The following is a 27573-nucleotide window of genomic DNA, read 5'->3' on the forward strand; positions in this document are numbered from 1 at the left end:
CTAAAGTTAATAATGAGATTTGGGATTTGGATAGAAGAGATATATGTTATTGGGAGAATGGGTGTGGTGTGGGTTCCTGTATAATAATAGTTATGAGCATTTATATAGTGATAATTAACATTTATATAGTGCTTACAGTTTGCAAAGCACTTTACAAATATCTCATTTTACAACTTCAAAATAACCCTGAAAACTTGGTGCTATTAAGACCCTCATCTTTTCAGATGAAGAAAATGAGAGAGAAAGAACTTAATTCATTCTTATCCAGAATCATGCACTTATTCAGTGTCAAAGGAAAGAATGAAACTTAGGTCTTCCTGACTTCAAGCCTGGCATTCTGACCACTGTGCCATCAAGATGAACAGTCTGTATATATTTGCTAAAGTGAATATATGTGTGTATTGGTTTTCAAAGAAACTAAAATACTTTTTCCCCCAGCACTTATTATCTTCCTTCCTGAAAAACCATGTTTTAAACCATGGAAAAATAATGAGTTTATAGTAATCTGTTACAAATGCCTTACTACAATGGAGGTGTTTTGAAAGCAGGAATTATATGTTAACTAAACCTTACTTTCTTCCCAGTCCTTAACATTGTATTTTGTACATATTCAATATTTAGCTAGTCAAATAGATCTGGAATCTTATTAATGTTTATGTTTGCTCCAATGACACAAATCTCAACCCATCTATTGTAACTTTTGTCCATGTCCTTTCACAATTTCATTATGGAAGTGCACTCCAAGTCCTGGGGACCTACCTAACCCTATGAAAACACCAATGAAACTAGGGTCTCAATAACCCTTGTTCTTAACACATGACCAAGTGCTTCTCCTTTGAAATTCCTTATTTTTAATGAGTTGCCAACAATTCAAATCCACTATGTATTTGTTTAGGTTATCTTTTATTCCAATTCTTTAAAGATTGAAGTTTCATGACTCATGGTGGTTGTTCAGTCATTTCAGTTATCTTTGACTGCTGGTAACCCCATTTGGGATTTTCTTCATCCAGTTTATTTTACAGATGAGAAAACTGAGGTTTAAGGAATTTACACAGGGTTACACAGTTAATAACTGTCTGAGGCCAGAATTAAACTCAGCTCTTCTAACTCCAGGAGTGGAACTCTATCCACTGTACCATCTACCTGTCTTTCATGACTCAACCATATAATAATAATAATTTAAAAATACTAATATCTATTTTTTAAGAAGCATGGGGAATATTCAAAGAACTTCTCAGTTCCCCAAAAGCAATCTATCCCACATTTTCCATCTACTAGCTAATAGTGGACTCAACTTATTGTCCAGTTGAAGTGTCTTTTCAAGGTATAGGAAGTGATAAGACATTGTTCATATTATAGTTTGATAAAAAGGAATTTTTGCTCAACTTATATTTTCCTATATACTTTAGTTGGATTCTTTTCAGTGATGATGAATCTCATTTATGAGGTTTTTCAGTGCTCTAAAGCTTAACACAATCTGGAGGACTTCATCATTTATGAGGATCCATCTTCTCAAATCAAACTCTTCATTCTATTTCCTCCATCACAGTAGTAAACAATAAATCTTCCCTCTGATGTTTATTATTGATGTGATCTTGGACAAATAGCTTATCCTTTCTGGTCCTCAGTTTCCTCTTCTGTAAAATGAAAGGGCTGTATTACATAACTATTGAGGTCCTGGTCTATGACCCTGACTTTATGAGCCTATATCTTAATTGTGCCATATTTGAATTGAATAATTTGGGAGTCACTGAACAATTTTATATCTATTAGTTATGTATTTCAGGCAATTACATAATGATGACATATATGTTAGATTCCAAGCTTTCTTAGCATGCTATCTCTGAGAATCAAAAGTCATTTCTATAATCTTCAAACCAAGATAAAGCAACAGAGTAGAATGTTATATTTAGTAGGTGCCTAATAAATGTTTTGCTGTTAAATTTATTTCAATTGTAACCGGACTTTCATGATCCCTTCAGGGTTTTTTGGGGCAAAGATACTGGAGTGAATTTATCATTTCTTTCTCCAGATCATTTTATATACCAGGAAATTGAGGCAAACAGGGTTAAGTGACTTGCTTAGAATCACAGCTAGCAATCAGGCAAGATTTGAACTCAGGGAGATGAGACCATCTAATAAATGTTAATTGTATTTTATTTTTGCATTCATCGTCGTTCATTCTGTAATTACACATTGTGTATATTTGAATATTAAGGAATTACCCAAATACTAATAGAGGAATTTTTTTTTAAATCTGAATTTTTGAATTGAATAAATTAATTTACCTAACCATGTAGCCTTTGTCAACTCACATGACCTAAGTCATATATAGTTTTCTCATCTATGAAATGAAAGAGTTAGACTAGGATCCCATCAAGGTGATTAGATACTGCATAGATTTAGCCTTTGGATGCTGTAATCTGGTTTTGTGTTCTTCACTGCCACCTGCTGTATTTGTGTAGTACTGCAGATAAATTGTGATGGATAAAGCAATATTTGATGAATAAATTTATTAGCTTTAGAGACGTAAGGGACCTAGAAAATACTTATTACTATAAGTAAGATAACTTTCCTGGCCCTATAAATAAAATGAAGTTTCTCTGAGATGACTTCTATTTCATCTATCTTCCCCAACCTCACCAGTCCATGAGATGAATTTATGCTCATTCATCCATTCTTTCTAATCCAGGTAGTCTTATAATTAAATCTTTTACATGACAGTGATGTCTATAGAATAAGATTTCTCTGTTCATGGGAAACCTAATTGTCCTAACTATAATACTATGCACCTACCCATCAGCTGGGCAGTAGCTCCTGATGCCCAATTGTGATGTTCATATTCCATTCCCCCTCCCTTCATAAATGAACTAAAGCTGAGTCAATTTAAATGAAATATCCCTATGTTTAGAATAGGCAGCTAAGTAACATAATGGATTGAGTGTCGAACTTGGAGTCAGAAGACTCATCTTCCTGAGTTCCAATTTGGTCTCAGACATTTAGTAACTGTGTTCCCCATGGCAAATCAATTAACCCTATTTTCCTCCTCTGTAAAATGAGACAGAAAAGGAAATGGCAAATCACCCCAATATCTTCACCAAGAAAACTTCAAATATGGTCATGAAGAGTTGAACATGACTTAAAAATGACCCAACAAGAAACAAATGTTTAGAATTTCTTATTTTCCTCCTTTCATCCATTCTTGAAGTTTTATTCCATTTGAAACATCTTCCATAAAATTTTCCCTGATCGAGAAATGCAAATTAAGACAACTCTGAGATATCATTACACACCTGTCAGATTGGCTAAGATGACAGGAACAAATAACGATGAATGTTGGAGGGGCTGTGGGAATACATCCTCATACAGTATCATTGTTGAAGTATATAATGATGTCCTAGTTCTGCCCATTTCAGTCATCATCAATTGATGTAAGTCTCTCCAAGCCTCTCTATATTCCTCCTGTAATAATATTCCTCCTCCAATAATATTCCATAATATTTATATACCATAATTTACCCAACCATTCTCCAATTGATGGACTTCCATTCATTTTCCAGTTTCTAGCCAGTACAAAAAGGGCTGCCACAAACACTTTGGCACATACAGGTCCCTTTCCCTTCTTTAGTATTTCCTTGGGATGTAAGCCCAGTAGTAGCACTGCTGGGTCAAAGGGTATGCACAGTTTGATAACTTTTTGGGCATAATTCCAGATTGCTCTCCAGAATGGTTGGGATTCTTTCACAATTCCACCAACAATGCATCAGTGTCCCAGTTTTCCCACATCCCCTCCAACATTCCTGTCATCTTAGCCAATCTGACAGGTATGTAGTGGTATCTCAGAGTTGTCTTAATTTGCATTTCTCTGATCAGTAGTGATTTGGAACACTCTTTCATATGAGTGGATACAATTTCAGAAATTTTTACTTCTAAAAATAAATCCTATTAACCAAAGTTTCAGATAAATCCTAAACAGATATTTATCATAAGCTTATATTTATAACAGCAAGAATTTGTCTCAGTAAAATCACTAGTTTTATATATAAGTAGATGTTTCCATAAGTAAACATTATACATACAAATCAGTTTGCTTTTAAATACCCAATACATAGATAAATCTCATGGGGTATCTCCTTTCCCATGGCAAATGACAAATTCACTAGGGTTTGTGCCTTTCTGTTCCCTATTTCTGGAAAGCCATTTTCCTCTCTCTTCCTCCTTCTCTCACACCATCTCTTCCTGTCCCATCTCTGTCTCTCTCCTCCCAATGTCTACTTGCTCAAACTTTCTCTGACATACTTTAAAAACCCAAACCAATATTAGATGCTCCATTTAAACTATTGCTTTTGCAAATCAATCTTTCTTGTCCCTTATCTTTAACTCACTTTTTTAAAAAACCTTAAACGTCAAGATTTGAAAATAACTTTGAACTTTCATAAAACTTACCTAACAGAGCTGACAAATTTTTAAAGCATAACTCATAGTTTACAAATTACCCAGTACTTCTAGAAAGCAACATATCATCTAAGTAGGGAGATACAAACATGACCTCCCAAGGTAAGCTACTGGCATTTTGTTTTAATAATCTATATTTTAACTTAAAATCCAATCAAATACAGCTTTAAATTCTCATTAATGTAAAACTGCTTTTCCTATCATATTTCAAATAATGAATTTCACTAAACATCATAGTTTTTTTTTTTTTTTTCTTCTTCTCTCTCTCTGGCCCCACGTGGCCATTATTCCCAATGGATTTTTCCTAAGCTCCAATTTTGGCCAGAGTTGAAGCCTTTAGAAAAGTCAGACCTTTCTTTATCTAATTGGAAACACATGACCCCTTTCAGGCAAGTTAATAGAATTTCTTTAATAAGCTATTGTTCTTTAAGATCTTATACTTAAAGCTAACTAAATCTAGCCTGCATAGGCAACAGTAAAATTATTTCCTACAATTTAAAAACTGGCCAAAAGAATACTCGAACAAATCTAGCAGGCAAAGGCAATAATAAAATTATTTCCCACAATTTCAGAATCATCCTAAAATTCCTAATCAAATGTTTTCTCCAGCCAGAGTTCAAAGCATTTTGTTCTCCAGAGGCCTTATTGAGGCTAGCCCAACCCCAAGCCAAGCCTGAATTTTAAACTACCTCAAGGAAAAACCCAATTGCCGGTTTTAAAATACTTATAAATGATCACAAGCAAATTTTATATTAAGTACAGTTGCAACATTGAAATAACCAATTCCCAAATTTCTTAATCATTGTTCTTAAAATTTTAGCAGAGCTCTTAACCAACAGACAGACAAACAAGTCACACAGAACACAGAAACATAGACTTTGCAGTGAAACAAACAAACAAAAAAATTAAACAAAACATCTTGAGAGTCTTCCCTTCCAGAATCCAAATGGAGTTCTTTTTCCAAGCCCCAGTTTCATGCATTTCTCTGCCTTCACAGGGAATGCCCAGATTAAAACCAGATAGTAAGTAAAAAAAGGTACTAAGAACCATAGCACCCAAAAGGTACTCAGAACCAGATAGTTCCATTTGGCATTCTATTGGTACTTCCCAGAGTCGTATGGCTCATCAGCCCAACTTTTTCTGGGGACTAGATTTGCTAGCAATCAGACCAGACAGAAAACTTACCCTGTAGGGGTCTTGAAACCAGATTCTCCCTTGGCCAAATGGAAATGTCCACCATCAGGTGTTAGGCACAGTTGTGGCTGAAAACTGCTCTTTCCTGGAGGCTCTGGAAAAAAATTCAGAGGGCCGGCCTCTCCAAGAAAAGAACCCAGATCTCCAGCCACCCTGAGACCCAAGGTGGAGACCCGAATGTCTCTATTCTCTAACCCTGCTCTCATTTTCTAGTATCTCACTGGGAAGCCTCCAAAATGTAATGCCAGAGAAACTGAGGCAAGATAGAGATTAGAGAGTGTTTAATAATTTATTTGAAAGGGAGAGATTTACTGAGACCAAATGTATCCATGGTTTGATCCCAGGGCTGAATGAGACTATTGTCTCCAAGAATCCAGCAAACAATGTGAGTTCTCAACACATATACACTTGGCTCAGACACAGGAAGTAGATTGAGACAAGGGCAGAGTTAAAGTGCTAAAATTGGGAATAAAACTCTGACAGGGTGGGGTGAGCCACAGGAGATGGGGGAGGCACCTGGAGATGGGGAGAGGCAGCTTGATAAAACAGTATCTGATATTCTAATAGCTTGGGATGGGGAGAAGCATTGTGTGGTACGGAAATGGTGAGGGAACACCATTTAATAAAAAAAGCTGGAGAGAGCTCTAGAGAAAAGCAAAGTTTATTGTACATTCTCGCGAGAAGGGCGTCCCACTCTTGAGTAGACTATCGAAGAGAGGAAGCGCCTCCTGTGGGCAGGACAGCACCTTTAATCCCTAACGCAAAACGCCCCCTCCCACCACTGACCCTCATCCTCATTGGCTGAGAGTCTTACATTCTAAACGCGAGATCTACCCATGAAATTGAACTTGACCAATAAGTACATAGTTGCCCATATTTGGATGAAATAGGGAGATGTCATAGGAGGGGAAGGCAATGCCCTTCAGAGTCCTTCAGGCCTACTCGAACTCTGAAGTAGATGAAGCCTTACTCGATTTTCACAACTGTCTTGAAAGATCTCACCTCATCTCATTCAGTCCCTCCTCTTATTTTGTACACTGAGATCTCTTCAAATTTTTGTAACATAATTTCACATTCCCTATGAATTCCTCACTTCCTTCTGATTCCTGTTGGCCTTGGGCCACCGGCTCCACCCTTACCCTTTTAACAGCATCTATTTAACAGACCCTTCAGCTTTCTCTTCCAACCTGATCATTCCAGATGATGAGTTTTGGACAATTCTGGTTATTAATCTGATCAAACAAGGGATGTAGATAGGGAATAATATAACACCACTAAGAGCTATAAGGCCAAACCAAAGGAGCTGCTTCCACCAGCTTCCCAAACCAGGACCATCAAGAAGTATTGAACAGTGAGGTCCAAGTCTGTACAGGAACATGAGCAAGTTTCCTAATGTTCTTAGTGATTTCCTTCACTAGATTACCATTGTTATCAATCTTTATACAACACGTGGATAAATTTAGTTTAGCACAAACTCTCCCTTCCTCAGCCAACAAATAATCCAGCACAAGTCTATGTTGTAAAATAGCCTCTCTGGTTTGAGTAGCTTCATCAGCCAAAAGATGTAGTGCCTCAGCTGTCTGATTGGTGATAATCTCTACAACTGCCTGAAGCCTAATTATCCTGTTCAACATGTATATTGGAGTTCTATATCCCCAACTTCCATCTTGAGCCCAGGTCGCTGGCCCATACTCTTTGACTATTCTTTCTGGAGGCCAGGCCTCACCCCAACCATTTGCATCTTCAGTCCAAGTGATGGAGTTATCTAAACTCCGTTTCCCCCTTCCCAAATTATCATACAACTGAATCCCTAAATATTGGTTTGCCTGTTCGGGAAGAAAGAAAAATCTTGGCCTTATTAGTCCAATATAACAATTCCCTGTCCAATTGAGAGGCAGGTGAGTATAGGCAGTTAAACCATAGATCCAATAATGACCCTTTAGAGCAGGTTGTTCCCTTGGAAATGTCTGAGCTATTCCTTGTAAAAGGGTAATATTGTTGGTCTCTCGTCCCTAGGGGGCTTATAACACCGTGAAGTTAAGGTGAACTTCCCAAAGGAAAATATATCAAATCACAAACAGGCAAAGAGACCCAAAGTAAGAAAAGAGAAGTCATACAGTTACAATGCACTGGATTCAGAATCAGTGTTCCCATTCAGTGGAGGTCCCCTCCTCTTATGTAATTGGAGGTCTCCCCTGTCTTCAACTGTCCACTCTGATAAAGGTGGCGCCACAGGTCCTTTTGTCCTGGTGTGGTGTGTCCAGCCTCGTTCCTGGGTGCGAATCGCAGTATCTGAGGTCAGTATCACTTGGTAGGGTCCGTCCCAGCATGGAGTCAGCTTCTCGTCCTTCCAGGAACGGATCAGCACCCAATCACCAACCTGAATTCTATGAACAGGGAAACCTAGAGGAGGAGTCTGAGCTATTAGCCCTTTTTGTTGAAGTCCTTGCAAATGTTCCAGCAATGATTTAACATATCTCTTAACAAACAAATCCTTAGTTTCTAAAATAGGGTCCCAGTCTCCCTTAGGATAAGCCTGGAAAGGATGACCATACAATAATTCATAAGGTGAAAGCCCAATATCTCTGCGTGGCTTGGTCCTGATTCTAACCAGAGCGAGAGGAAGGCATTTCGTCCAAGGTAGTTGGGTCTCTAAAGATAACTTAGTCAGCTGCCGTTTTATTTCTTGGTTCATCCTTTCTACTTTCCCAGAAGAGGGAGGATGCCAAGGGGTATGGAGATCCCAAGTGATTTCTAAGGCCCTAATCAGATTCTGCAATACCTGGGCAGAAAAATGTGTTCCCTGATCCGAGTCTATCCTCTCCACCATTCCATATCTAGGAATAATTTGTTCTAATAAGACCTTACTTACTGTCGAGGCAGTTGCTCGGCCTGACGGGAATGCCTCCACCCATGAGGTCAGATGGTCCACTATGACCAGCAAGAACTTAAGGCGACCCACTGGTGGCAGCTCAGTAAAGTCCACCTGGATGCTTTGGAATAGTCTGATTCCAGGAGGTCGTCCCCCTTTTGGAAGCTGGCGTTGGGCAGCCCTGTTAGTCCTTCGACAAACAAGACAACCGTCCACCAGTTGTTGAGCCATAGTATATAGGCCGGGGGAAACATACCTTGTCAGTATAGCATCATACAGGTTTTGGACATCCCAATGACTGCCCTGGTGCAATTGCTGAAGGACTTGCCTCATACTTGCTTTGGTCAGTACCTCTCTGCCGTCAGGTAAGAGCCATCATCCTTCCGAGTTCTCAACTGCTCCGAGAGTTGAGGCCTTCTCTTTTTCCTCCTGAGTAAAACTAGGAGAGGGTAGACTAGGGGGAAGTACAGGTATCAAAGCCATTATATGAGAGATTTCCTGATCTCCGGCTCCCTTGGCCTCCCGGTCTCCTAATCTATTTCCCCTTGCCTCAAAAGAATTTCCCATCTGATGTCCCTTTACATGTATTACTGCTATATTCCTAGGAGTCAGAATATTTTCTAGTATCTCTCTGACTAGTGTATGATGAACCAGTTCTTTACCTTTACTGTTTACATATCCTCTTTCCTCCCAAATCCTCCCAAATCCATGCACCACACCCCAGGCATATTTAGAATCAGTATATATATTCCCATCTTGGTCACGCAATAATTTTAACGCTTGATTTAAAGCATACAATTCACAACAATTCACAAGTTTGAGCCAACTAATGGGCAGGTAGACTGCCCTTGGTAACAGTGGAAGTTCTAACAAACCCATTTCTTTTCCCATTTACCATCCTAGAAGAACCATACATAAATTCTAAACAAATATTTATCATAACCTTGTGTTGATAACAATAATGAATTTGTCCCAATGAGTTTATATCCAAGTAGATCTTTCATAAGTGAACATTATTCATACAAATCAGTTTGTTTTTAAAAACACCCAATGCAAATACAATCATATACAGAATGTCTAATTCCACACAAGAGAATTCAAGAAGTTTTGATAATAGATTCCCATTAACTTGTAATGGGAGAGACATTCTGCTATTCTGAAACATAAGGTCTTATCAAGTATTCTGATAAAGAGGCAGCAGGGGGGGGAGGTTTGCAGAACTAAGAGGCAGGGAAACTGAGGCAGGACTGAGTCAGGACAATAATTCAAAGTTAAAACATAAGCCAGCCAATCATAGTCTAGCGAATTTTCAGCTAGAGTCCCCTATAAAGGCCTTTTGTCTCTGCAGCCTTCTCCAAACCCCGCATCTGCTAAAATCAGGTGTGTCTAGCTAGTGGACAGGTAAAGAGCTTTTTCAACTTTTTGCAGCCTCTCCCTTATCTGTAGAGACAAGAGAGGGAGACAAAAGGAGACCTTTTGTCAATCGCAGCAATTCTTAAAAGAATTGTGCCGAGCATAGAGCTCTAACAACGATCCAGGCCAGAAGCAGCCTGGATGTCCGGTGCAAAAAAAAGAAAAAAAATCTTTTACCTTTTCCAGAGTTCCATTCAGTACCCAAATTATGTCTATTTTTCGAGGTCCTTCATCAGGGAACCAAAATGATGAGGTAAGCAAAGAGTAAGTAGTTTCCAATTATGCCTGAACTGAAATAAGATATCAGTTTTTCCCAATTTTCTGACCAGTTAAAATCTCAGTTTCCCTTCCCCCCCTGTTTACAGACATTATCAGATTATATACAACAGACTAGTAAATTTCCCAAAATAGCAATAGTCATACAGTTTTATACAGCAATAGTTCTGTTCTCCAGGGGACAAAAAGGAAGCAGGATTAAAATCGTGATCTTGGATTATGGAACATTCTTTTCTAATAGTATTGCCTCATGTTTCAACACTCTGGAATCTGTGAGCCATCTCCCAGCCCTCTAGATTTAATATTGTTCTAACTTGAATACCCCTTCATTTCCTCTTCTCTGCATATTTAATAGGGGATCGAGTGTCAAAAGTTCTTTCCCCACCATGATCATGCAAAACATGAAAAACGCATCTGAATATAGATCTATAGTCAGGAGTCTAGGATTGGGGTTCCAGAGATTGCCAGCTTCGTCTCAAAAAGAAAGGCAAAGTGGGAGCGGTCCTAGCAATGTATATCTCACTGACCACTTGGCTCTGATTACAAACATAAGAGGAAAAACCAGGGGCATGATTTAAGGCAGTTTTACTTCAGGTAGCTGTCCTAATTTTAACCATCCCACCTCCAGATGGTGGAGTTTAACGACCTATGCAAACAGTTATACCTGAATTCAAAACTCCAAGTAAATATTAGCTTCAGTCCCAAAAGATTTTATCTAAATGTAGGCTGTTCCTTTAAACAGTAGAAATAATTAATATCTAAATCAGCAAGGAGGTGCAGTTATTAAAAACAAACAAACAAACAAAAAACCCCACTATACTTAATGGGAGGGACCTCTCCACGTGGTCACCCTTCCCCCACACCACCATGCTTCCTGACCCAATATATCATAGCTCCATTTAAACTATAATTACTTTTACAAATCAATCTTTCCTGTCCCGTCTTTAAGTAAATATATATGTATATATTTTTAAACTTTACACTTCAATGTTTGCATGTAACTGACCCAAATTTCATAAAACTTAATACATGCCCAACAGAGCTGACAAATACTTAAGGCATAGCTCAGTTACAAATTACCCAATACCTCTAGCAAACATAACATCTAAGTAGGGAGATACAACCACAACCTCCCCTAAGTAAGCTACCAGCATTGTTTTAAAAACCTATGTTTTAACTTAAAATCCCAATCACAGCTTTAAATTCCCAATAATGTAAAACTACTTTGCTATCAGATTTAAAACAATGAACTTCATTAAATAGAGGTTTCTTTCCCCCGGCCCCCGTGGCCCTGCTGCAGTCAGGACACGTGGGAGGAAGAGGAAGGAAGCCACCATCTCCACTGGCTCAATCCCACATACTTCCCCGTGTACAGGGTTTCTGATCCCAATTGGGATCTACTAACAGGTATTTCTGGTCAGCTGAAACGACCCCTGCTTCAAAAGACCTAGTTCTCCTCCCGGCCCAAAGGCCCCTGGAAGGGCTAATGGAATTAAATCCTCTCAGGTCCTTCCCTTCAGGTACCATTTAATCCTTTTGGCACACCCAGTCTGCAACAAAACAACAATACCTTATCCGCTTTTTCTTGCTTTTTATTTTTCCTCATATTTTGGCAGTTTGTTCCAATTACTTAATTTATCTCCCAAGGGAATATCTACCGGTATTTTCTGATATTTTTCTCATTTCTCTCCGCGAGGGCTGGCTGGGACTGGGCCGCACCCATTGAATTTGGAAGGAGTTTAACAGACTCCTAAACGCCCAAACACGCTAACCATCGCTGTTAACTCAGTCACCCAGGAAGGCCTAGCTCTCTTCCTGTCTACCGTCTACAGCCCCCTCCAGAACCTATAACTAGACTCAAGGGGCTTCACAGGACGCTTACCTCTGGGTTGCTGCGCAGCAAATTACTTGACTGATCTGTCCTCCACCAACCGGTTGGGATTTTCACCGCGGAGTTTCCGTTGCTTTTCTCTGAGTTTCTCCACTTCGGGTCCACTTTACGTCAGGGAGCAAGGAGAAGCCCCTGGAAGCTGGCGGGCTGCCTAAATCAAGGCAGGGCGCCACCCCACTAGCACCCAGGAGTTCACTTACTCACCGAGTAAAGGATCCGGACTAGCCCCCAAACTGTGTGGTACGGAAATGGTGAGGGAACACCATTTAATAAAAAAAGCTGGAGAGAGCTCTAGAGAAAAGCAAAGTTTATTGTACATTCTCGCGAGAAGGGCGTCCCACTCCTCGAGTAGACTATCGAAGAGAGGAAGCGCCTCCTGTGGGCAGGACAGCACCTTTAATCCCTAACGCAAAACTCCCCCTCCCACCACTGACCCTCATCCTCATTGGCTGAGAGTCTTACATTCTAAACGCGAGATCTACCCATGAAATTGAACTTGACCAATAAGTACATAGTTGCCCATATTTGGATGAAATAGGGAGATGTCATAGGAGGGGAAGGCAATGCCCTTCAGAGTCCTTCAGGCCTACTCGAACTCTGAAGTAGATGAAGCCTTACTCGATTTTCACAACTGTCTTGAAAGATCTCACCTCATCTCATTCAGCATTCTGATATTCTAAAATATAAGATCTTTTATTCTTATCAAATATTCTGATTAAGAGGGAGGGGTGGTTTTGCAGGATTGAGCAGAACAATTATAAACTGAGGCAGAACAATTAGGGAAACTGAGGCAGGACAGTGTAGGGAAATTGAGTCAGGATAATTAGGGAAAATGAGTCATGATAATAAAAGAGAACTGTGGCACAACAAGTGACCCTGGATAAGTCATTTAATTTCTGTTGGCCTCAGTTTCTTCATTTGTAAAATGATTTGGAGAAGGAAATGGCAAACCACTCTAGTATTTTTGTCAAGAAAATCCTAAATAGTTCACAGAATCTGACATGACTGAAATGACTCAACAACAAAATTCTAAAGAATTGATTTTTCTTTGAAACCTTGTGCATTTTATTATAAATATTTAAAAATATTATTTTAAGAAGAGATCCATAGGTTTAATCAGAGTACCAGAGGGATACTGACAAGAAAAACTTCCCCTCCCTTCATGCCCCATCTCCCAGTAGAGATTATTACAAAGAAATATGCTTTGGATACTTATTTTCTCTCTGAAGCTCCTCCTTTCTCAGTTTTTTTTTTTTTAATTGCTTTGTTTTGCTTTGTTTTTCCTGGGGCTATCTTGAGAAATGCTCTTCGGCTAATTGTCTATAGCACACCTCCATTAGAGTTGGAAAAGATTTTAAAAGTCTCCTAGTACACCCCTCCCAATCTCCCAATTTTTAATCAAGTTGTCCAGTGGATGACCTAGGTCTTTCCCCCAAGACTCAGTTTGTTTGACACAATGCCCACTCAACTACTAAAAACAGACTGAAAACGAAGACAAAAGGTAGCTCTATTTACCATCACAGAGAAATCAATCTGGAATGGGTGGGGGAGGGGAAAGGGAAATGGTCCTCTGAGTTTCTGGGCAAGAATAGAAAATAATTGCTATTTATGTTCAGTCAGAGCCATCAAAAACTAAACAAGAAAACTAAAAGCCTAAACAATAAGCCATAATTATTGGCAAATCAATGAAAGCCAGAGGGATTTGAATTTTAAGATAAAGTCAAGTAGCTTTTATTTAAAACACAATAGGCTTCTAAATGCCAGTCTTTCTCATTAATCCTAGCTCTACTAGTAAAAAGAATGTAGTTAAGATTTTAAAAAAGTTTTCCTGTCATAAATTGCAATTCACTTTTGTCTGGTAGAATGGTTAGTGGTTAAACAGGATTCATTTTAGATGAATGAAGGCTCATTACTAAGACAAAGATGCATATCACAGCTGTTCTCACTAAGCTCATTAAAGGGGTCATAAATAAAACAAACTGTTCCCTTTGATGAGGTACCAGATTTAGCATGCTACGAGAAGAATGGTGAAACTTATAGTCACACAAGTGATGGCATTTTAGATTTCATTATTCCCTATTGGGTGTTGCTGTCTCATATTCAGAATGTTTAGAATATTTAAGGCTGTGGAGCAGCTTTGTACTTTTTTAGTTTTGTTTTCTTGGTTTTCTCTTGTGGGATGAGCTGGCATCTGGGTCCATACTGACTTTCCTTAATTTTTTTTGAACAGCAACAAAAAGCTGCAGTTTAGATAGTTTTTGGAATGTTAGTGGTCATAGAGTAGGCTGGGAGAGGTTGGGAGGAGTTTTGAGTGGAGAAGGCCAGTAAAGATACAGGTATGGATAATTAAGATTGCCACAAACTGACAACCCAAACAGTTCATTTCTAAATCTTGCTTCCCCTCCCTTATACTTTCCATGGATATGTCCTATTTATTCTGAAGCTAGGTTGTAAACCAGATTATGTTATTTGTAAAATTAATATGACACTTGTATAAATTCAGCAAACAATAGGCTGTTTACTTTTTACAAAAACACATTTGATTGAAAGAAAAATTTCACAGTTGGGAGGTGAGCATCAGTAGGGAGAGATTGTTATTGAAGTGGAATTACACTGTAATAATTCTCCAGGCTAGCTAAAGAAAATGGGCTGGAAAAAGGACAGCAACTAATACAAAAAAAACAACATTTCATTTCACTATATTCTCAACATAAAACAAAACAAAAACCAACTCTACTCCCACCTTCTCAAAGAGATGTTGCTCTTTGAATATTTCAGGTGAAACTCCTGATTAGCCCAAGTATTCATCAGTAACCAAGTAGGGCTATATAGGAAAACCCCTTTGGTGCTATAAAAAGATAATTCAAGAGAATCCACATGGAATACTGAAAATGAATTTATTGGGACAAGTTCTGTAAAGGAGACCTTGATCTTATTTATGGAGAGTGAATATCTTTGTTCTGTTCCAGAAACATAAAAAAAGAAAATTTAAACATATGTTTAACTTGACACCTCCCCCCACACACACCATTTTATTTAACTCATCAAAAATATCAATACTTTTTCAGATCTGTGATCTTATTAATGTGAATTCTCTGTATATGGTGCTGAACTGAGTTAGTCAGTCATCAAGTATTTATTAATCACTCACCATATGCCAGGCACTGTACCAGATTGGAAGGGGCAGGGAGTGAGGAGAATATAAATGCAAGTTAAGAGACAGCTTATTTTACAATTGAGAAAGTCAGCCATATTAAGGTGGGGAAGGAGGCTATAAAACATTCATATGTTTGTAGGTGGGTTTGTAGATGGATTGCTGAGGCAGGTATCAGGAATATACATCTTCCTGAGTTCAAATTTGTCCTCAGACACCTAATAACTGTGTTTTCTTACATAAGTCACTTAACCCTTTGCCTCAGTTTCCTCATCTGTAAATGAACTGGAGAAGAAAATGGCAAAAACTCCAAAATTTTTGTCAAGAAAACCCTAAATGGGGTTGTGAAAAGATAGATGTGATTGAAAAACAACATGTGCCACATGCTGCGCTAAGTATTTTTGTCAATATTATCTTATTTGGTCTTCACAATAAATCTGTGAGATAGATGATCTTGTTATCCTTATTTTAGAGTTAAAGAAACTGAGGCAAACAGAAGTTAAGTATCTTGCCCTATAGATAGCAAATGTCTGAGTTTATATTTGAATTCAGGTTTTCCTGACTGAAGCTAGGTCCAGTTACTATTCAGCTAGCAGACTCTAAAGAAGTAGAAGAGCGGGGAGGGAGAGATACTTAGTGAGGCATGAGAAGTTTAGATGGCAGAAATAGTGATTGAATCACAGATACTGATATTGCCCAACTACATTCCATTTGAATATATCAATTTATTTCAGAAAATAATCCATTTTATGATGACACCACCACCAAAGGAGGTAAAATGATTTTAACTGGGACAATAATTAAGAATTTCTGTGATAATTTCTAGGGAGCTATGGTGTCACAGTGAAGGAGGGGAATACTCAAAAGAAAACTTTCAAGGAATTAATTTCTTTCCAATAGGAACATTTTGAAGACATCCACCATTTATAACAACAAAACAAGATGATGAGCCAGAATAAACGAAAATATAACAAGAGCAACAACTTTACAGTTTGCAAAGTGGCTTACAAATATTGTTTCATTTTATTTTCAAAGCAACTTTGGGAAGTAGGAGCTATTATTTTATGTATGAGGAAACTGAAGCAGACAGATTAATAATTCAACCAAAGTTACAGGGAAAGAAAAGGAGGAGAGAAGGGAGAGAGAAATATCAGGCTCCAACAGTATAATTCTTCATTATCATGTAAGGCAGGAGAAACTGAGAAAGATAGAGACTAGAAAATATTTAATAATTTATTAAATGGGAGAAATTTACTGGGACCAAATGGATCCATGTTTTGGTTCCAGGGGTGAATGAGACTATGGTCTCCAAGAATCCAGCAGTGAATGTCAGATACAAGATTCTTTTATAGGGGAACAAGAACAATGACATAATGGGAGAGGTACCTGGATGGGGATGACCTAATGGAGGGAGGCACCTAAGATGACTTAATGGGAGGTACTAGAGAGGCTCCAGATATTCTAATGATGTCTAAAATACATAAAGACCTTTATCCTATCAAACATTTAGAGGAAATGGTTATAACCTGAGGCAGAGTAACTGAATAGGACAATTAAGGAAACTAGGTCAGGGCATTAAAAGGGAACTGTGGCACAACAATCAGAAGATGCAAGAGTCATTATCAGATTATCTGAGAGCTAAAACTTTCAGGTCACAAAAGTGTAAATAACCAAAGACAAGTAGGAGAATAACTTTCTACAACCATATACAAATTGATGCAATTTGTCTCCAAGAGAGTAGCTAGGATAGAAAATACCTGGGAGAAACATTCCCCCTTTCCTATTCCCATCTCCTACTTAATAGTATTTTTTTTCCCCAATTATATGTAAAGATAGTTTTCAACATTCATTTTTGTAAGATTTTGAGTTTCAAATTTTTCTCCCTCTCATCCTTCCTTTTCTTCCCTCCTTTCCAAAGACTATAAACAATCTGATATTATAGTTGATTTATCCCAAAACATTCCAATCAAGGCAAAGTGTATCCTAGGATATACTAATATTTTTTCTCCCTTTTAAAAAGTTTTTTGTTTGTTTTTAACTATACAGATTCAAACTGGAATATATACACCAAAGTGGCACTTATAAAGAACTGGGTTGGAAGTTAGGAAGGCCTGCATTCTCTGCATTTTCTGATGAGTCTAGATTGTGCCCCTGTCTAAGTCACTTAAATTCTCCATGTTTTAGGCAACTTGCTAAAACTATAATTGACAGATGAGCTACCAATCTGCATTGTGGGTGAGAGTGCTTTCTTACCAGGATGTTTTATATCCCAATAAAACGAGAGGTTCAGTCCTTTCTCTTGGCCCTTACATAGATTATAGCTATATTTTTGTCTGCACTGGTTGTTTTCTCATTCACTGATTATCTGGTCAGACACACCACTTTACTCAACACCAATCACATGAGAAGGCTAGTTATAGAAATGAGTCATGAAAGAATACAAGAATTCTGAAAGTGGGAGTAATCTCAAAGGAAGATTAGATCTATGTTCCATGGATTGGAATAATTTTGGCTGGAAGATGGGCCATCTTTTCCCAAAAGACAGAAGACAGGAGAAATAATGAGGGCTAACTTCTAGGGAATGGTCTTAGTTATGTTGTTGAGTCATGAGATGAGGATCTGGACTGGAAAGTTTAGTAGAGGAGTTGTAATCAGGGACTTGAAGAGAAGCATAGTTTTGGATTGAATTAACTGCTATAGTGTGTGGGACAGAATCAATTAGGTAGTAGGACTGTAGTCTAGTGACATCCCCTCACCCAATTGAGAATCAAATAAACTTCCAATTCATCTGGTCAGAATTATTTTATGACTTTCTTTCCAGATAGATTATTTGAACAACTTGGGGATAGGAGTGAAAAGTATTGATGAGGAGTAATCAAATTCTGTTTTTTTTTGGGAAGATTGATTTGGTAAGATAAAGGTCAGAGTAAGTCATAGAGCAGAGTTGACATATCTCAAGCAAGGGGTCAAAGGAAGAGAAGAAATGGAATGTAGAAGTGATGTGTTGGAAAAGTACTTAAGAAAAAGAAGAAATAGTCCTCTTTTTTTTTTTTTTTTTTTTTTTCCCAGCCAATGTTTGTTGTGTAGGGAAAATATACTGAGTAGTGGAAGAATGTGAAAGTCATGAACAAAACTAGGGATTCTAGTGATGTAATGCTGGAGAAACTGAGGCAAGACAGAGATTAGGGTTTTTAATATTTTAATAGTGGAGAATTTGGACTAGTGAAGCCAGCCAGAGCTTCCAGAGGCTTTTATAGGGCTCCAGCTATTATTCTCTCACTGGCCAGAGCTTCAGAGGCCCTAATTCTCTCACCCCTAATGGAGGGGCTGCCACCAGGGAAACTGAAGTATTTCAATACATAAAAACTGAGGCATTACAGTAAAAGGCATAGTAAAAGAAAAATTATTATTAGATAAGAATACCTGAATGCAAGAGCATTGAATTGTATTTACTTTTTGGTGATGGCAAGATCAAGGGTAGGATTAGCTTTGTGACTGAAGTTGAATAAGTCCTAGAAAGTATGTTTTGAAAGAATTGGGAAGTAGGGTATTAGGGGGAATATCAATTTATATGTTGTAATTTTTTATTATGAAGGCAGGAATTGAAGAGAGGGCAGCAGTAAATCCATTGTAAAAAAGGAGTGAGATTGGCCAAAAGAATGTGGGTTGATTGATAATTTGTGTGGTGCGAAATTTAAAGGAGAGATTGTTGAGTGATGGCAGTAGATAAAGATTCTTTATTCCAGAAAGTAGCAAAAGAGATTCTGGTGAATTTTTACTTCAATGGTGATAAATCAGTTGGGGAAGGAGAGTATATAAAAAATTGCAGACAGTAATGAAACAATCAACAATGTGTTTTAACAAATGGGTCTCAGGGAGATTTTTTTTTTAAATAGAAGTGGAGGAATTCACTTCATTCAGGATCAGATCATTGTCGCCAAAAATCTTAGAAAGGTTATTTTTAAGAAGCCCAAATTTAATGTTTCATACATATTATCAATTGGTAAAAATAAACAACAAATTACTATATAAACATAAACCTTAAAATATTCTTTTATTCAGTCAGTGAATTGTGCTGAAACTAAACTTCTAAAAGAAATGTAGCCTATAGCTTCCTCTCTCTCTCTCTCTTTATATATATACACACATATACACATATATATGTAAATAACATTGGTTAAGAAAAATTTAGCAATAAAGTTTTTGATAGCATATAAAATATACTTTCAAACTTTATGAAATGTAAGGCTTTCAAAATAGAGATTTAGTGGAAGAAATTAAAACCATATTCTTAGTCATGACAGGTTAAGATAAAAGCCATCCTTAATTTATTTGCTGTTGAAATAGTCCTGAAGTCTACAGGACTGAGTCTACAGAAAATGAGATTTGTATCCTAATGATCTTTTTCAAGTAAAAGAAATTAGGCTTGTCCAATTGAAGCAAAAGATTGTGGCATTAAATAAGGAAGGATAGTAGAAGCATATCTATGTCTAAAATATCTTCTTCAAGAAAAATAAGGACTAGATAACAGATGGTTAACACCACCATCAACAAAAATGAGACAATATGGTATAGTGTATGTCTAGCTTTGGAAATAGGAAAACCTTCCTCTAACACATGTTGATTGTATGACTCAAGGCTGGTCACTTTGCTTCTCCTTACAGAAATGTGAAACTCCTTCAGTGGCCAGATTAATTGTAATTAGGAAATGTTTAACAAAATAATTAACAATATCAAATGCTAATTTATGGTTTTCTAAGTCAATATGTGGCTATGATCTATTTATTTGACACCACTGTTTTATAGAAAAAGTACCTGCCTGCATTCAGTGAAATTACAACTATAGTATCTATCCTCTAATACATAGAGATGCAGGGGAAAAAAAACAAAAAACAAAACAAAACAACAAAAAAAAAAAACCCCTGCTTTCTTATACTCCATACAAGATATTGAATATTAAAGAATAGCAGAATAGTGCTTTGTCCTAGTTCTATTTATATCTGAACTAAATAAAAACATTAAAACATGATTATCATCATCAAAATGATTGGTCTTGATTGAGAAATTTAAAGTTTAAAAAGTGTCTTCTATTAATTTAGTCATTACCACAAAATGTGATAAATAAAGATAATAAAGATCATCTGTATTTGCATAGCTAGCAATACGTTTAGGGCAAGGAAAGCCATCTTATATGATATTTTTGTAGTTCTTAATTTTTTTTTTAGTAGCCAGGCAGTAAGTCAGCTTCAAAATGAGAAAGGACCTCATACAAACATGCAAACATACAAAGAACTTCATACAAAAGTTCTGCCTTTTACTTAAATTGTTTTTGTGACTCTTAATAAGTAATTTTAATAACTCACTGCCCCACACAGCTCTTTTATGAAGGTGTGTACTTGCACTGGGTAGAAGGAGTTCTCTAAGACCAATATTGACCCCTAGTTCAAGTGCTATTTCTCTTGTTTTTAGTCAAAATTATTTTTAATAGTATTTTATTTTTCACATTTGTCTTTGTAAGACTTTGTGTTCCAAAATTTTCTCCCTCTTATCTCTCCTGTTCCCAAGAAAAAAAGTAATCTGATAAAGGTTAAATATGTGCAGTTCTTTCAAAAACATTTCTATATTTTTTATGTGCAAGAAAAAATCAAAAGGGGAAAAAATACCATGAGAAAGAAAACAAAAAGGTAAAAATATAATGCTCCCATCCATATTCAGCCTCTATAGCTCTCTATGGATGAGGATGGTATTTTCCATCCCAAGTCTATTGAAATTGTGTTGAATCACCATTTTGTTGAGAAAAGCCACATTCATCACAGTTGATCATCATATAATCTTGTTGTTACTTAGTTTTGCTCACTTCACTCTGAACATCAGTTCATGTAAGTCTTTCAGGCTTTTTTGAAATCAGCCTGCTCATCACTTCTGAATGATAGTCCATCATATTCATATACCATAACTTATTTAGCCATTCCCCAACTGATGGATATTCAATTTCCAATTTCTTGCCACTACAGAAAGGGCTGCTACTAACATTTTTGCACATGTCTTTCCCCTTATTTTATGAGTTCTTTGGCACACAGACCCAGTAGTGACACTGTTGGATCAAGGGATATGTTTAGTCAATAATTAATGAAAAATTAAATAAATAAATAAATTGTCTTTCTCATACAAAAAATGTATCTAAGAAATTTAAAATTCCCTTAAAATATTAAATAAACATTTAAAATTTAATATTAAATATTAAGTTAATGTTTAATGTTAAATATAATCTAATTAATTTAATGTTAAATTGATATAATTTAATGTTTAATGTTAAACATTAAATTTTTTTATGATAAGAAATTATACTATGGGAAAATGGAATCTATGATCTCTTAATTTTTTAGCTTTGATTTGTATAAAATGCATTGGACAGACAGTAGGTGCACCTTTAACTTCTTTGTTCAAAATGAATTTGAATTCTGGAAATCTAATCTAATTTGTGTCAGAACTTCATATTTACTTTTTACAGAGATGGATATCTATTTTTAAATCTGTTGAAGTATCAAATGATTTATTTGGCCCGGAGTCATTTGGATAGTAGAGGAACCCCATGTCATGGGCTATATACACATTTCAATTGTTATCTCTTCCAGTGTGTGTGGGACAAGACCACTGGCTCAAATAAATCAAATAAATTAAGGAGATTTCTCAAGGAAAGGAATTTTATTACTATCTCACAAGAAGGGTGTCTCCCTCCCCACAAGCATTTAGGCAAGGAGAGGAGAGGCTCAGTTATAGACAAGAATTATATAAGGGCCTGGGCTAACATTCCACAAGACAAATGACCTCACATTCTAAGTCATATATGAGGAAAAAACTTATAACCCAATCCCATATTTAGATTATTAAGTTACCTTATATGGGAGTTTCAATGCCAAGGTGGCCCCAACTTAGTCTTACAAAGAAAAGGTCCATTCCTTGTAAACTACATGATTTCTGGAGAAAGAAACTTGGCCCTAGGATACAGCTGACCTTGTCTCCATCTTTTGAGATAGCTTTTACAATTTATTTCATTCAAGTGGAACCTATAATACCTTGGTGAGGTAAAAAAAAAAAAATCTTAGAAATAATAAGGGAAGAAATAATGCAACTCATCATGTCCTCTGAGAAATTTAGTTCACATTTCTCATTGTTATGCCTGTAGATTATACAAACATCTAGACAAAACACAAATCTCACCTGTCTTTGTTGAATATTAGGTGGCTTTGAAATATCCTCATCACTTGGTTGGTGAAAGCAATTCTCAAAAGTTCATCTAAATTATAAAGGGGCTGTGATTTGTGTTGGTGGAGACTATGCTTATGTGAACAAATACTGAAACTTTTGAATATTTTAAAATGCATTTCTGTTTTGCATGAGAAAAGAGCCAAGAGTACTCAAATTTTTAAGACCTCAAAATAATTTTTTTTAAAAAAGAAAATAAATTCTAAGTTTGGACAGAGGAAGTGGAAAATCTGATCTTGCCCAAACTAAAAACAAAAAGTCTCAGAAGACATTTAATCCAACTCTTGCCTGAACAAAAATGGGACCTTCTTGGGAAGCTCATTGGACTTAGTGAGAGTTCTCTTTGTAGGAAGTTTCCATTAAACTGCCCAAATTTTCTTCTTTGTAATTTTTATGTATTCTTCTAGTAGTTCTCTCTGGAACAAAACTGAAAGAATTTAATCTCTGTTCCTCGAAGCAGCCCTTACTTAAGATTTATTCTTTTATGTTTCCATTCTTTTAGGTATACATTAATTTTACTCTGATTCATGGTTTGCAAATTATGAAAGGAAGCACTCTTAATGTACAAATAAGGAATCAAAGACAGATGAGGCTTTTGTATTATGAAACTAATAGTGTGCAGTGGGGGATTACCAGTGAGAATCAGAATGACTCTCAAACCTGCATTATTGCATTATTTCTTCCTTTCTTGTTTTTAATATACTTTATAATGATTCTGAAGAGTTTTTCAGTTTCTGAGATAGGTCAGTTTAATAGATTCCACTGAATGTGGAGAAGAATTTCTCCATAGATCCTTGGCCTGCATCTCCTGTACTCTCCAAAATCATCTTTGTTTTATTCTTGGATCCTAACAGTTTTCCTTCTTTTTATTTTCAAGTTGTATTTTATTTTTCCAAATACTTGTAAAGAAATTTTTCAACTCTCAATTTTTGCAAAACTTAGTGTTCCAAATTTTTCTCTCCCCACGACAGCAAGCAATTCAATATAATTTAAACATGTGCAATTCTTCAAAACATTTCCATCTTGATTATGCTGTGCAAGAAATAAAACAGATCATAAAAAAAAAAAAAAAAGAACACAAGGAAATAAATGTGTGGGACAGGGACAGGTGGGGTGTAAGACCCCCTTCCCAATCCAATTAACTAATTGGAGACATCAGGTACAAAGAGAAAACATTTATTTAATCCTTGCAGGGAGAGGCCCAGACACATGCCTGAGAGCTATCCCATGTTCCTGCCATGTGCTCCTAGAACCAAGCCAGCTTCTGGCTTGTCCAGGGTTTTAATTAGATAGACTAACAGGACGTAACCAAAGGTCACTAATGCTGGCTACCTCCCACAGGTCATGTCACTTCCTTCAACTTCCTGTATCTCAGGTTCAAAGTTCATTCCTCCAGAGAGTAAATGACCTCCCCAAAGTCTCATTCTGGGAAAATGTGACTCAATACTGAGAAATACTTCATCCAATCAGTCCCAATCAGTCCCCCCTCCTTTTTCATCAGTTTGAAGATTTCTCACCTTAAGCAGTCCAGACCCAGATTTATTTGGGACAAAGAGCCGTAGGTCTCATTTTCTGGAGCTGCTTCTAGCTGACCAGGGGTATATAGTTGATTCTACCCAGTGGGGTCCAGACTGAAAAGGGGAGAGGAATGCGTTGTAGGTGGGGGTGCTCGCAAGCAGCTTCTGGTCCTAAATGTCAGAATCAGGTCTCAGTGATTTTTAGAATGACCAAGTAGTTGTAATTTCATGGCTGAGAGTCTAGAAGAAGCAACTCTCACAAGTATATTAAAATGCAAGGTCTAAACAGAGTAATAGATAGTAGAAATAATATAGTAGTTATAGTAGAGTTAATGAAGAGGACAGTAACCAGGAAACACCACCCAGAAAAGGGCTGGGGGGATGAGGCTGAGGTTATCAAAGATGCTTCTTATCTAAACAGCTTTCCTAGGATAGATACCAAGGAATGTTTTTCCTAAATTCTATCTTTTGTTTCCTTGTGCAATAGAACATATCCCTTCAGTGAGTATGATCTCTTTTACCCAAGGGTTTTTTTTTAACAGGTGTTAACAAAACAAAGCAGTTTTAAGTCCCTTCAACAGGCACATGTGCAGGTTCTTTTCAGAATTTACATGCCTGGAAACTATGAGGAACACAGGAGTCAGGGAATTAAAGTTGTCATGGTCAGGGGCAAATGATCAGCAACAAGGGCAGCTGATCAATAATCCTGCTTCCCTTCACCTGGAGTGAATTCCCCTTCATTTTAAGAAACAACAGAAACCTCTCTGGGTCCATGTCAGGCAGTAATCATTTCCAAAAGTTCTCTTTCCATATAGCCTCCTGTGATCATGCAAAACATGAAAAACACATTTGAAGACAGTATAGCTCTTTGATAAAGAAGTCAGGGATATAGGATTGGAGTTCCAGATATTATGCCACAGTTCTCTTATTGTCCTCACTCAGTTTCCCTAATTATCCTGACTCAGTCCTGCCTTGATTTCTCTGCTTCTCAGTTCTGCAAAACATCCCCTCCCATTTTATCAGAATATTTGATAGAATATCAGAATGCCTCTTCCCATCCCAAGCTATTTGAATATTAGATACTATCTTATTAAGATGCCTCTCCCCAAGTCTGGGGTGCCTCTCCCTGATTATGTCATCTCATCTCTGAAGGCTCACCCCACCTGGTCAGAGTCCAGTTCTCACTCTTAGTATCCTGACTCCGCCCCTGCCTCAGTCTACCCTCTTCATCTGAGCCACGTGTATATATCATTGAGAACTCTGATTATGTGCTGGATTTTTGGAGATGATAGTCTCATTCAGCCCTGGGACCAAACCATGGATCCAATTTTTTTTTTTTTTCCGCAAAAATTTTCTCTGTTATTTATTTTAAACTTAAATACAAAACAGGAAAAAAACAATTGCCATGTGCAGAGCAGAATATGAGAAGATTCAAAATATAAAGCAATACATTTCCATTTCAAGAGAGCCTAGGTAACAAATACTATACATTGTGTTAAGAACTGTCCATCTTTGCTTCCTTGTAGGTTTTCTTTTGTTCTCTGATGGAGACGTTTTTTCTTTATTCTTTTGCCCCCTCCCCCAAGAAGGCTACAATTAAGTATGGAGATCACACACACACACATGTATATGTGTGTATATATGTATATATACATAATGCATATATATATACACATACATGCGTGTATACCTATATAAACAACACATATTTATGTTTGTAAATAAACACATCCTATATGTATGTACTTACATACATAAGCACATGTATGTATTAATATATATATGTATATACATAAATATAGATAGATATCTATTATCATAAATATACTTACACATATTCAATCACATGTATCTATATTAACTTATTCTTTATTTCTTTGAAAGTGGATAACATCATCCATCATAAGTCCAAGTCCTTCCATATTTGTCTAACTCCATCAACTCATCATTTCCTAAACCACAGCAAAACTGTGTACTATCTAGCAATTTTAAATAGTCTAAAACGATTGTGATTAATATGGCTGATATATAGTATGGTTTTTTATTTTTTGATTAAATCTATTTTAGCTTTTTTTCTCCCAGATTTTCCCCCACCTTTAGACAGCAAGTGGTCCTATATATGTTAAACAGATGTAATTCTTCTATACATATTTCCACATTTATCATGCTGTACAAGAAACATCAGATCAAAAAGGAAAAAAAAAGATGAGAAAGAAAACAAAAAGCAAGCATACAATAACCAAAAACTGAAAATACTATGTTGTGATCCACATTCAGTCCCCATCTCCATGGATCCAATTTGATCCCAGTATATCTCTCCATTAAATAAATTATTAAATACTCTTTAATCTCTATCTTGTTCAGTTTTTCAAGCATTACAGAGACCCCAAGCACCTAGCCTCACCTTCCATCAACATACAGTGTAAAAGACTCTAGACAGATTAGTTTAACTTTTAGGCTAAAAAAGACTTAACCTAATCAGGACATGATGAGATTCCTAGCTTTCTCTCTAAGAACAAAGGGCAAAGTGGGAGTGGTCCCATGTACTTGGGAGAAGTAAGCCTTTAGAAAAAGAAATTCTAGCCTCAGGAAGTAAAAGGGTTAAAAAAGATATAATAGCAGCAACAAAAAGCTCTCCAGAGCTGAACTGCAAGGTAAAATATCTACATACTTGTATTTTATATCTCACGGACCACTTGCTCTGATTACGGACATTTGCTGTAAGAGGTAAAAAAACAAACAAACAAACAAAAAAACATGATTTATTTAAGGCAGTTTTACTTCGGATAACTGTCCTAATTTTTTTAAAACCATTTTACCTTAAACAAGACTCAGGAATAATCAGGTGGGTTCTCATTCAAAAGAAGGCCACTGGGAAATTGAGTCAGAAGGATCCTATTTCAGTTGAGAACAAGATAGCCCCCCCAATTAATCCCCAAATTTCACTTTCCACCTGTAATAGCTTTTTCTGAGTAGCTTGTGGCATATTCCTTTCAGATGGTGGAGTTTAATGATCTATGCAGACAGTCATACCTGAATCCAAAACTCCAAATAAATATCAGCTGCAGTCCTAAAAGATTTTATCTTCTACAGCAATTATCATTACTCAAAGCTGCAGATGAATCTAGCTCTCAAGGATCACAGTAAAAGCTTCATCCTAGAAAGTTCACAGCTTATACAGTTTATCCTTCATATCTAAGTAGATGGCTCTAAGTTCAACATTATACAGATCATTTTGCTTTTAAAATATCCAATACAGAAAAAAATTGTCCATCCTGTTTCCACATAAAAGAAACTTTCAGATTTAACATTGGTACTCTCTTCATTCTAAAAAAAAGAATTAAACTTTTGGAAATAATCCTATCAAATTATCAGATCAGATTATAACCCTGCTCTGTTTTTTTTTTTTGTTTTTGTTTTTTTTTTTTTGAGGCTGGAGTTAAGTGACTTGCCCAGGGTCACCCAGCTAGGAAGTGTTAAGTGTCTGAGACCAGATTTGAACTCGGGTCCTCCTGAATTCAGGGCTGGTGCTCTA

General features: G+C 36.8%; 1 protein-coding gene across 2 annotated transcripts in view; it reads left to right on the plus strand.

Annotated features, from left to right (window-relative positions):
* Nucleotides 1-27573, plus strand: part of TSPAN8 (tetraspanin 8) — a 135363-nt gene that overhangs the window by 60133 nt on the left and 47657 nt on the right. The window lies entirely within an intron of this gene.

The sequence above is a fragment of the Sminthopsis crassicaudata genome, chromosome 5 (genome assembly GCF_048593235.1).
Source record: "Sminthopsis crassicaudata isolate SCR6 chromosome 5, ASM4859323v1, whole genome shotgun sequence".
Lineage (NCBI taxonomy): Eukaryota > Metazoa > Chordata > Mammalia > Dasyuromorphia > Dasyuridae > Sminthopsis > Sminthopsis crassicaudata.